The 10,022-nt window shown below is 44.2% G+C and overlaps 1 long non-coding RNA gene across 1 annotated transcript; it reads right to left on the bottom strand.

Moving 5' to 3' along the window:
- Positions 1–647: 647 nt before the first annotated feature.
- LOC135896211 (uncharacterized) lies at positions 648–3,076 on the bottom strand. The gene is made up of 3 exons (XR_010562633.2): positions 3,042–3,076; positions 985–1,059; positions 648–920 (listed from the first exon to the last, which is right to left on the bottom strand). It is a non-coding gene; the product is annotated as an uncharacterized lncRNA (long non-coding RNA).
- Positions 3,077–10,022: the final 6,946 nt, after the last annotated feature.

The raw sequence follows: 10,022 nt of genomic DNA on the forward strand, positions 1-10,022 counted from the left end.
TTTGTTACGGTACCTTAACGGAATGAGTCTAGAGGATGGTGTTGGTACATTTTTTCATACCGCCCTATTCCTATACCCCCACTACAAACACACACATACCCCCCTTTTTTATGTATACATATAATTCCTTGCCATGACGGATCGTAGCCTCCTTTATTTTTGAAAAATAGAGGAGGCTATGGACCGATTGACCAGTTCAAGTTGTCAACTTGTTAGTAACTGTCATAGGAATCACTGTAATAAACACAATTCCACGATCGGATTGTTTACTTTCATTTTTTGTTGTAACACTGAGGACTACATAGAACTTTAATTGTTATATGTGAGAGAAGTATGTGGATGTCACGAGCTTAAGCCAATGTGCGACACATAGACAAAGCAGCTGCTACAACATGAACTGCATTGAGGGCCACACAACACATACGTAATTAAAGGTGCAAAATATAGGGGGAAGCTTCAAAATACGCTCTGTAGCACTGCAAAGTATAACATATATTGTATGTGTACAATAAATGTTCAAAAATACAATGCATCAATGTCCCATTTGCCTTAAAGTTTATTATGAAGTTCAAGTTTACTGAAGTTTATTATAAGCATATGTACAACAGGAATCTACTGACACACCCGCAGTCAAGGTGGCTGTTCGAGGTGTGCTGGCTGCCTCAGTGTGAGAAAAAGAAATTGGGTAAATGTCGACACCAGTGCCACTGCTTCTTGCCTCTGACCTACACGTGCCTCTGCGGCATCTTTGTGCACAAGTGTGCTGGCGTGGCGAGGCGTAGGAGTCATCCGAGAGAAAGAGTATTGTTTACATGGAGAAGTGGCTGTTCACATTGCCTGTCACTTTCCCTCAAATGTTTCCTTGGCGACTAGGGTGACACACCCGCAGTCAAGGTGGCTGTTCGAGGTGTGCTGGCTGCCTAAACGAAATAAAAAGAAATTAGATGAATGTCGATACCAGCGCTATTGCTTATTGCCTCTTACCTGCATTTGCCTCCACGGCCTCTTGGCTTGCGGAGTCTGTATGAGGGAGCTGCTGTGGCTAGGCGTAGGCATTGTCTAAGCACAAAGAAAAGGCCATTCAAATGGGGAATTATGCAAATAAATGCAGTTGTTATGTCTGCTTCTTGCACTCTTCTTGCCTAAAAGTTTTCAAACATAGTGTCCAGAACACACCAGCACTTTGACTGCTTCTGCTTTTTACCTGCAGGTGTTGCTGCGAGATCCTTAGTATGGCTGCGTGCAGCAATGTAACACTTGGTGGAGGCATTTTAAGTGGTAGCCAAAAATATAAAGAATCATCCTTGTCTGCACGAATGCTTTCAATTTCCAAATGCAGTGGTAACTATCACTATTGGTGCAAGGCCCCCCCCACATCTATGCGGCAAGTGCCATAGCTCGAAACTGAATTGTTCCTTTAGTGTTTCACAAGGCATCTGATATGTCCACATTAGATGTGATGTGTTTGTTTTTATTTATCCCAGTGTGGAGAGAGCATCATTAAATGTTTTTTTTTATTTTTGCGCATCTTGTTTCTTGGTTTATTTCTGAATTTATCATGATGCTAAAATGACTTATGTAATGGAAATCAGCTTTTGTTTTGCAGAAAAACAATGCATTTCCTGACCCATTGTTTGACATCCCCTCACTCGCATAATTTTGCAGAGTATTCTACCTATATTGACTTGCTTGACCTACACTAAAGAGTCTTGCATTTTCAAATACGACTCTTTCCTTAAAATCATTCGACACTTCTCATAATTTCTGTACCTTGGGCTTCTGATACTCTGCAGTCACCATTTTTGCTTGTTTCTGACTAGAAATGTCTTGTTTAATTTAGAGCTTAAATTTAACTTTTGGAACACATGAACACTTGCCATTGCATATCTGCATAAAAGGGAAACATGTTTCATAAAACATTTGCAAAATCCAATTGAAGATTGATGAATGCAGCTTGCAGTGTGATATGACTGAATGAGCCATAAAAGTAACTCATCTCACTTGGTAAATGAAAGCACATATTAGTGTGATGCACAAGATATGTTACACTAACGTGGTGGGTTCTCTTGCTTATACAGCAAAATAATCGGTGCGCGAGAAAAAAAATATTTTTGCATAACCCTTGTACAAACTGACTTAAGGAAAATGAGCTGGAGCTGTCCACATGATGTACTTATTTTACCCGCGAGTATGGTCAACAAAAATGTGTCCCAGCTGCTTAGTGGTATTCGGGATTATGTCAGTATTGCATATGTGCCTGTTGTCGAAAATAATTGAATTTTGAAAATGCTCGCAGGGATCTGATGTGCATATCTGCAGTTTATGGATACATGTAAAAGACTCGGCATCAAGTGCAAGTGAACGGTCCCACAGGCCCGGAGTCGATCATGCAAATAGATTCGCTGCACAAATTTGTGACCAGGAAAGATATTCCACATGAAATGGCATGGAAGGAAGTGTTGAAAATATTGCGTAGTTAATAAAACGCCTACGCTATTAATATGTGGGTTGATGCACTCGTTATGCAAAACGGAGGTGAGGCGTGCAGACAGGACACAAGAGTAGAGTATTTACAAGCAAACAACACGATCGCCGCCCACTTCTCTACTCTTGTGTCCCGTCTGCACGCCTCACCTCTGTTTTGCATAATGAATCCTTACCAACTAGCTCAGCTTTCTGTCGTTCTAAGTCTCGATGCACTTGATTTCGTCCGCATTAGGCACTCGCCTCTTGATTACTTCGTGGCACAGAAATACTCGACATCAGGCTGTTTTTCTGCTGTGGCCTTTGTAGAAGCATGATTGTTCAAAGTGCAACAATTAAACAGATTCTTTGAGTTGCTTGTGGCTTCGCCAGTACAATTCCGGTGCGCTGGTCCGACTGTCCAGCAATTTACTACTGAAGGGAAACCTGCAAATAAAAACACCGCTCTGCATGCAGAAAAATGCTCTACTATGACGCTTCTCAAACGATTGTGATGCACCACCAGAGCTGCCTACTCGCGTGCTATTCTCAACAAGGAGATACATTCGTTTACTTACATGTGAAGGTATATGCCAGACCACTTCGGGGCTTCGGTGGCACATAAGGCACGAGTGTGCCATAGCGTCAGATGTCGACGCGCGATCGCATGTCAAACCTAAACTGTACAAAACTACTACGCATCCAAAAACCAGATTCGAAACCGAAATTCGCGTCATCCTTTATTGCATGAATGCGTACATCGTGATTTACATAAGTCACGGACTTAGCGATCGCTTTCTGCAAACCTAATATTAACGTACCACCTTCATAAAGCCATCAGGTATGCGTTTTTAGATGACAAAGCATAAGGTGACCTGTACTTGTTCTCAGCTCTTTCAATAGTAATTGCGCTGGCCACATTGACCAGTAGCAACAGGGCGGCGCCCTAGAGGTTCCCACTTTTCCGGCCCAGCTTTTCCTCTAGAGTTGTTCTACTAACTCTATGGCTCCTTACGTGAGGACGGGTGAAGGGAGCTTTCAGAGTATGCTTGCTTCCTCCACCGGTCCTTCGCTGTAAGGAGGCCTCACGTAAGGTTAGGAAGCGCTCGAAGGAAAGGAACGTTTCATTGTTTGGGCCTTAGGCTCCTGCTTCCGAATGCGGTACCGACCGTGTTTTGCAAATGTCCACAGTACCTGCAAAAAGAGAATGTGCAGCCCAAAAAACGCCATCGAGGAAACGTTACTGATCACACAGCAGTTGAGGCAAGCGATAATTGCGGCAGCTCAGGAGAAAGCCCCATCATGAAAAGTGCCTTGCAGTTTCTCAGCGACGAGGTGGAAGCTCTAGTTCCAGAGACTGCCTTAGAATCATGCTCTGAACGTAGTTTTTCTGTTGACCAGGCCTGCCAAACTAGATTAGATATTGTGGACGTCCTAGAACAGTAAAAGCAAGCAGTCAAGAGATTGAAAAAAAAAGGTGCCCGTCAAGGAGAAGAGTTGGAAAAATTGCAGTCCGAACGGGACGAAATGAAAAACCGCCTCTTAGTTTATGAATACAACAACGAAATTCAGTCCGTTGTTCAGGCATTACAAAGAGCGGAAAAAGGAGACAAAGCTGCTGTTTTTACCAGCAACCAAGTGGCCACTCCAGGGGAAAAAAAAAACCTGCCTACAATGAACGAATACTGCGTGAATGTGTTTTATGGAAAGCGTGCTCAAATAAAGGGTATGAGCATGTTCGAAGCAGAGGCCTTTTGAAGCTTCGTTAAAATGGACGCACTCCTTAGATAACCTCTAGTATCGCTCAATATGCTTCGTTTTCATGAGCAATAATCTACTGATGATTATTTGCAATGATAATCGTTTTCATTTCATCTAAGTTAGTTTGAATTACTTGGGAAACTCCCACAAGTTCTCCCTATGTAAGGTTTTTACTTTGCGTACGTGTTCACGAGAAGTGAATAAAAGTACTGATAGATTGCTTTAAGCAGAACCTCTCGATGGAAGTGGACCAACCGGTCGTGCATCGTGCGGGCAACCGTCACGGATAGCGTTCAGGCGTATTCTAGAAGAGATTTCCGCCCCTGTGACAATCTGTTGGCGTTTGTGGTGTAGTCAGCACTTCCAATGACGACTTAAAAGATTTTGTCTACAATTTCCAAATATAAAACGCATTATTTACGCCTTGAGTGGGGTGGAGATCGCGGGTGCCGACGCAGCCGTGAAGGCGCTCTCTATCAGCAGCCATCCCTAGAGTTACTGTATGTGCTACCGCAGGTAGCATATGCAGTAACTCTAGCCATCCCCGAGCGGAGGCGCCGCAGTGGGCGCACGGAGAACTATTAGCCCCGAGAACGAACACGGGCGGCGCTGTGAGCGCCGCTCGCGTGACGTCAGGGCACGGACTCGCGCCTGTCGTCTGCTACAGTTCGGGCGTTGTCCGGGCGCTTTCTGCGGTGTTTTCGTTTGTTCGCCCTCGTTCTCTCTGCTTGTATACTTATGGTAGTCGTCTCAAATATATTTTTACGACGTCTTCCTTTGCGAACATTTATTCAAAGAGCTAATTTCTTAGACAACAATGCAGCTCTCGAAGGCAACGCTACAGTGCCAGCCGAAGCGACGCAGACCAGCCCATTGCGGGTTTTTCATGCGCGGATAGACAATCGCAAAAGCATAGCCTATAGGAATCCAGTTATGATACCATACCTGCCGCGGTGCAACAAGTATGTCACAAAGCTGACTATATATGACTTCTACAGCAGTTACGTTGATTTTATTCCGCTAAAATAGGTTTGCTCACGACGAGTAGTTCATGGTATAATATAGAATTTTTGCATTTCCTCACAGAAACGCTCGGCAGTAGCACGGGGACTTAACTAATACTGGAGCTTAGATTCTACACGCCTCACTTGCTTCTTTAACTGCTTGTCAACATTAGGCGGTTCTTCACGTGTTTATTTTTTTTAAGCGGCGGAAATTTGAAGTAAAGTTAATGAAGGCTTACAGCTATTTACAGAGTACAAATAGGAATGTACCAATATATATTTCCTTTTCCGTGCTACACGTTCAACTCACCTCTTTAGGGCGCGTTTGTTAATGATTAATAATGTAAGTTAAGTTCCTCTTTTTTTGTCTATATTACCAAGTGTATATCATTTATTTATTTCAATGCCGCAGTGTGTTTAGCATTGTTATTGTGGAAATATTTCACAGTTCTTTCATATATTGTATAACTGCAATGTTTTATGGCCACTATATAAATGTAATTTATATGGCGCTTGATGTGTTACCCCGTGCAGCCATATTGTACCTAAGGGGGTGAGGTTACCTCAAGCCGCGTCTGTGCGACTTTTTTCCCTCATCCACCTCCACTTACCACTCCTCTGTACATGTGTGTGTGTAAATGGAAATTAATAAATCAAATCAAACTCACTTGAGAAATTTACTGGTGCTTGCTGCTTGAGGAATATACATGACGAATCTGTTTGGCGAACTGACACAGGCTGCTCGGCCCAATTTTTTTAGTGAAGTATGCCTGCTGGACCGCATAGCTGCAGCCAGAAAGAAGTCGAAGCGTCAATGATTAGTAGTATGGGACATATCGAAGATATCGAAATTCCCCCGGTGGAGGGTCAGAAATCAAGTGAAAGTATATGCAAGGCTTGTGGTGCTTTCTTTATGAATGTTTGCGATTGGATTGGAGCAAACTTAATTTGCCTGCAAGGTTCTCTTTTATGTACCGACGAAGCGAATAGTTATCCGTTTGTATAATTGAATAACGCTGGATCGAGACATGGTGAGACAGAAGGTGCTTGAATTTTCCTTTTGTATACAGGAAATCTAAGCTGCGGTGTAGTAGCTCGAGAATACTTTAGCCATTCTAGTTGGCGCTGTAAAAAAAATGCTTTATGGTTTTAATTCGAAGTAGTAGTGAACTGATGGGTTTCGCGAACATAGCGTGCCTCGCCATACGGACAGTCGATTGCTACCGTTACGTGATCGGGGGTGTGCCATATTGTCGATAAAGGCTACTGAGGGCCACTATGAAACATTTCATCACTTTCAATTGAGTGGCTATCGATCTTAACAACGAAACTTTTCTCTCAGGTGATTGCTACTATGGTGTTTGTGAATTAACTATGTAAATACTCTACGTGACGCGCCGTCGTGTTAGCAGCCATGAGCAATTCGTTTTTTTGGAGGCCTGTTTCAGAGGGGGATGAAAGTAGCAGCAAACTTTTTCATAAGAAATGCGCGCCTAACTATTTTTTTACGCATTAATGAATGGCCATATTTGAATAGAACAACACACCAGAGTAATAGGAATCATGATGAGAGCTTCGCTGGGCAGTGTCTTTCTAAAGTCAGATAACATGTTGACGCCAATTACCAAATTTTTCTTCCACGTAAAATGCAATGCCTCTCATAGCTAAATACTAAAGGAATGTTAAGTGTTTAGCGAAGCATCATACACAACTTCGCGCGTTGAATTTGCAGATATTCTTTTTTTAGTCAAAATTTACCGATAGACACGGCGCATATATGCATTGCAAAATCTAGTAGACCCCTTTAACGCTACTTAGCTTGCGATATCCAAGCCGCAAAGTTTCTCGACTCACACGCTTTTGAAGAAGAAACTGTGGTTAAGGTACGGCAGCTGAAAGAAGCCGACGTATTCTTCAATACGTACGGCTCGAGCCACCCATCCCCCAAGCATACACGAAGGGAACGAGCGCGCGCGGCAGCCGAGCGAGCCGGAGCGAGCAGCGTCCTGGCCGTGACGTCACTCGCGAGAGGGCGCCACTCCTAATTCTCGGGGCGCGAGACGCCGTTCAGGAGCAACGCAGCGGGCCGCACCTTGTGCTTTTGGATCGAGCGGCCGTGGTACTGAACGCGTTTTTTTCAGGAGGGCGTTGTCAAGCTGCTTGAGACTGCCGCGCCTCGATTTTTTTATAAATAACGCTTATCTTAATTTAACAATGTGTGTCAGCTATGCAGCGTACACACATCACCGTTTTAACGATTACTGTAATTTAGTTAGCACAGCGTTAACAACAGCCCTTATAAAGAAATCCCGGCGTGTTGCACGGCAGCTGCTCTGAGGCAGGTTTAACCTCGCCTGCCTTACCCCACATTGTACAAGTGTTGAACCCGATGGGGGATAGAGAAAAACAAGGAAAGGCAGGGAGGTTAACTAGACCCACACCCGGTTTCCTACCCTGCACTCGAGTAAGTGGGATCAAGGGGGGAAAAGAGACTTGAATGAGCGCACCAAGCCTGTGAACGGTGGCAGAGGCCTACCGACTGCAAGTAGTTTAGCATCGTCCTCGTGGATTTCTGCACCAGAAAAAAAAAGAAAGAAAAGTCACGCTTACACCAAAAGGGCGAAGAACTGACAACGATAGCAAGTTGTTGGAATATTACACGAAGTAAGGCTATTAATTTTATGGGCAACTAATAGTTCAAAAACATTCGCTAACTAATTAAACACGCATGCTGTCATGCGTCTAAAGACAAACCCGAACGGAGTTGACTCAATGACCACGCGTCCACTGTAGCCGTCACAAAATGCAGAAGACAGCGCGCATCAAGGTACCTGCCCCATCGGCTCGCTCTCACAGTCGCCTTCGCATCCAGGATAGCATGGTGGCGATGACACTAACACCACACCTGGAGTGTCCATATAATTGCTATCAGAATCTTAAGCTCAAAACTCAAGCCAGGTGATCCTAGAGCATTGGTAAAAGACAGCTTTGTGTTGATCGAGCTGTCTGCATTGAAGTGATTTCTATTGGGATGCGCTGTTAAAATACCGCATAACGTTGAAGATGTAGACTGGTTTTTCACCCATATCGATTTTTCATCCATATAGGTCAAAACTGGTCACGAGTGGCATCTTCTGCCTATATGTTGCTGCAAATATGCCCGGAAGGACAATTATCATGAAAGTATTTTCGCTCTCTTGCATTGCATGAAGAAGGTAGAGCAAGGCAGAAGGTTTGCTAGACCTTGCAGTAACACAGAACCACAAGATGTAGTCCCCAGGCCCTCAGGTATTCCGATATACGTTTACGCCAGTAAATATAGCCTATGCTGACGCATTATAATGAGTCCATCCAGGTACTCAACTGAGGCCGAAAAAGAAAGGAAGTTAATAAAGAAAGAATGTGTTATGCCTTCCCTTGCAGCGCCTAGAGAGCTACCACGAAGAATGCGATTCCCACGAAGGTCTTACTGCGACAGAAGTAATCGCTCGAAACTGCAATTGCTTCGCCGGTATATCTGTGTTCTCCGTTATGCTGCGGCTGAGTTGTCCTGTCTTGATTTATGAGTGTAGTTTTATTGCGTTATGATACGGATGCCATAAACAAAATATTACTGCGACCGCTCTGGCAGAGCGCAAGATAGGGTGTGTTCTGGCGTTTGTATTGAGCCACGGTGCGTCATCGTGCCATCGTCGTCATACCACCTTCGTCGTCTTCATACCCCCGTCAGCATCGATGTGCAGTCATGGTCTCCATCGAGCTGTCGACGGGGTTTATGCCACCTTCTCCGTGGTCACAGAGTGTCGTCGTCATGTCATCATTGTCGTCGACCACGTTGCTGTGTTTTCATTTCGCCATCATCAACTTGCGTGCTTGTCATCGGGACGCCGCTGTCGTGCCACCGTGGTCATCGCTGTCACAGCACCTTCGTCGCTGTTTTGCCGTCAGTGGTGTTAATGCCACCTTCGCCTTGGTCCTGGTGTCGTTGTTTTTGTCACTGTTTTCATCTTGTCATCATCGTAGCGCTATCCTCAGAATCGTGCCCCAGCCATTGTCGTGGTCATATGGTACTCTCGTTGTGTTCACTGCTGCCACAGAGCGGTGCTTTCGTCGTCATCAATCATGCCGTTTTTCATTGTCGTCGTCATTTTCATCATGCCGTCATTGCGGTGCCGTTGCGTTGCCGCCATCTTCGTCTTTGTTGCCGTATTCAGGGATTCCAGGGGGTTTCTACAGGACTACTGCAGAAGTTCGGGGCGTTGACGGCAATCGGAAAAGTAACGGCTGCAACAATACTCTTCAAAAGAAAACATTTTTTTGAGGAATCATTTCGAAAGATTTTCTTGAAGTTGACTCTCCCGGTTGTTCCCCCCCCCCCACACTTGTTTTGCAGAAATCTGGATTTGTGATGGCTTCTTAAATTCTATGGGGGAGATATTTTGTTTTCCTATGTGAATTCTCAACTTCTACTGTAATATTTAGTCATTATTCAGGTCACATCTGCATTATTTACCTTCTTACTCGAAAAATTCCACTTATTACTTTCGTTTCTGTTTATTTCTCTCGACTTTTTTTATTCTGTTTCTAACCCTTGTACCACCAGATTCACGGCCGATACCAATGTGCGGATTGCGCCACATCCCTAAGAAGAAACAGCCAACCATTTCGCGATCCAGCTTTGCGAGAGAAGCGCGCTCTAGGTTTTTTTTTTTTTATATAAACGTAAACAAGAAAAAGATGATGTGGGAAATATTCCAGAGCATCTGACTGACGCTGCCTGTGATATCTTCGACG

The sequence above is a fragment of the Dermacentor albipictus genome, unplaced genomic scaffold, assembly GCF_038994185.2.
Source record: "Dermacentor albipictus isolate Rhodes 1998 colony unplaced genomic scaffold, USDA_Dalb.pri_finalv2 scaffold_17, whole genome shotgun sequence".
Taxonomy (NCBI): domain Eukaryota; kingdom Metazoa; phylum Arthropoda; class Arachnida; order Ixodida; family Ixodidae; genus Dermacentor; species Dermacentor albipictus.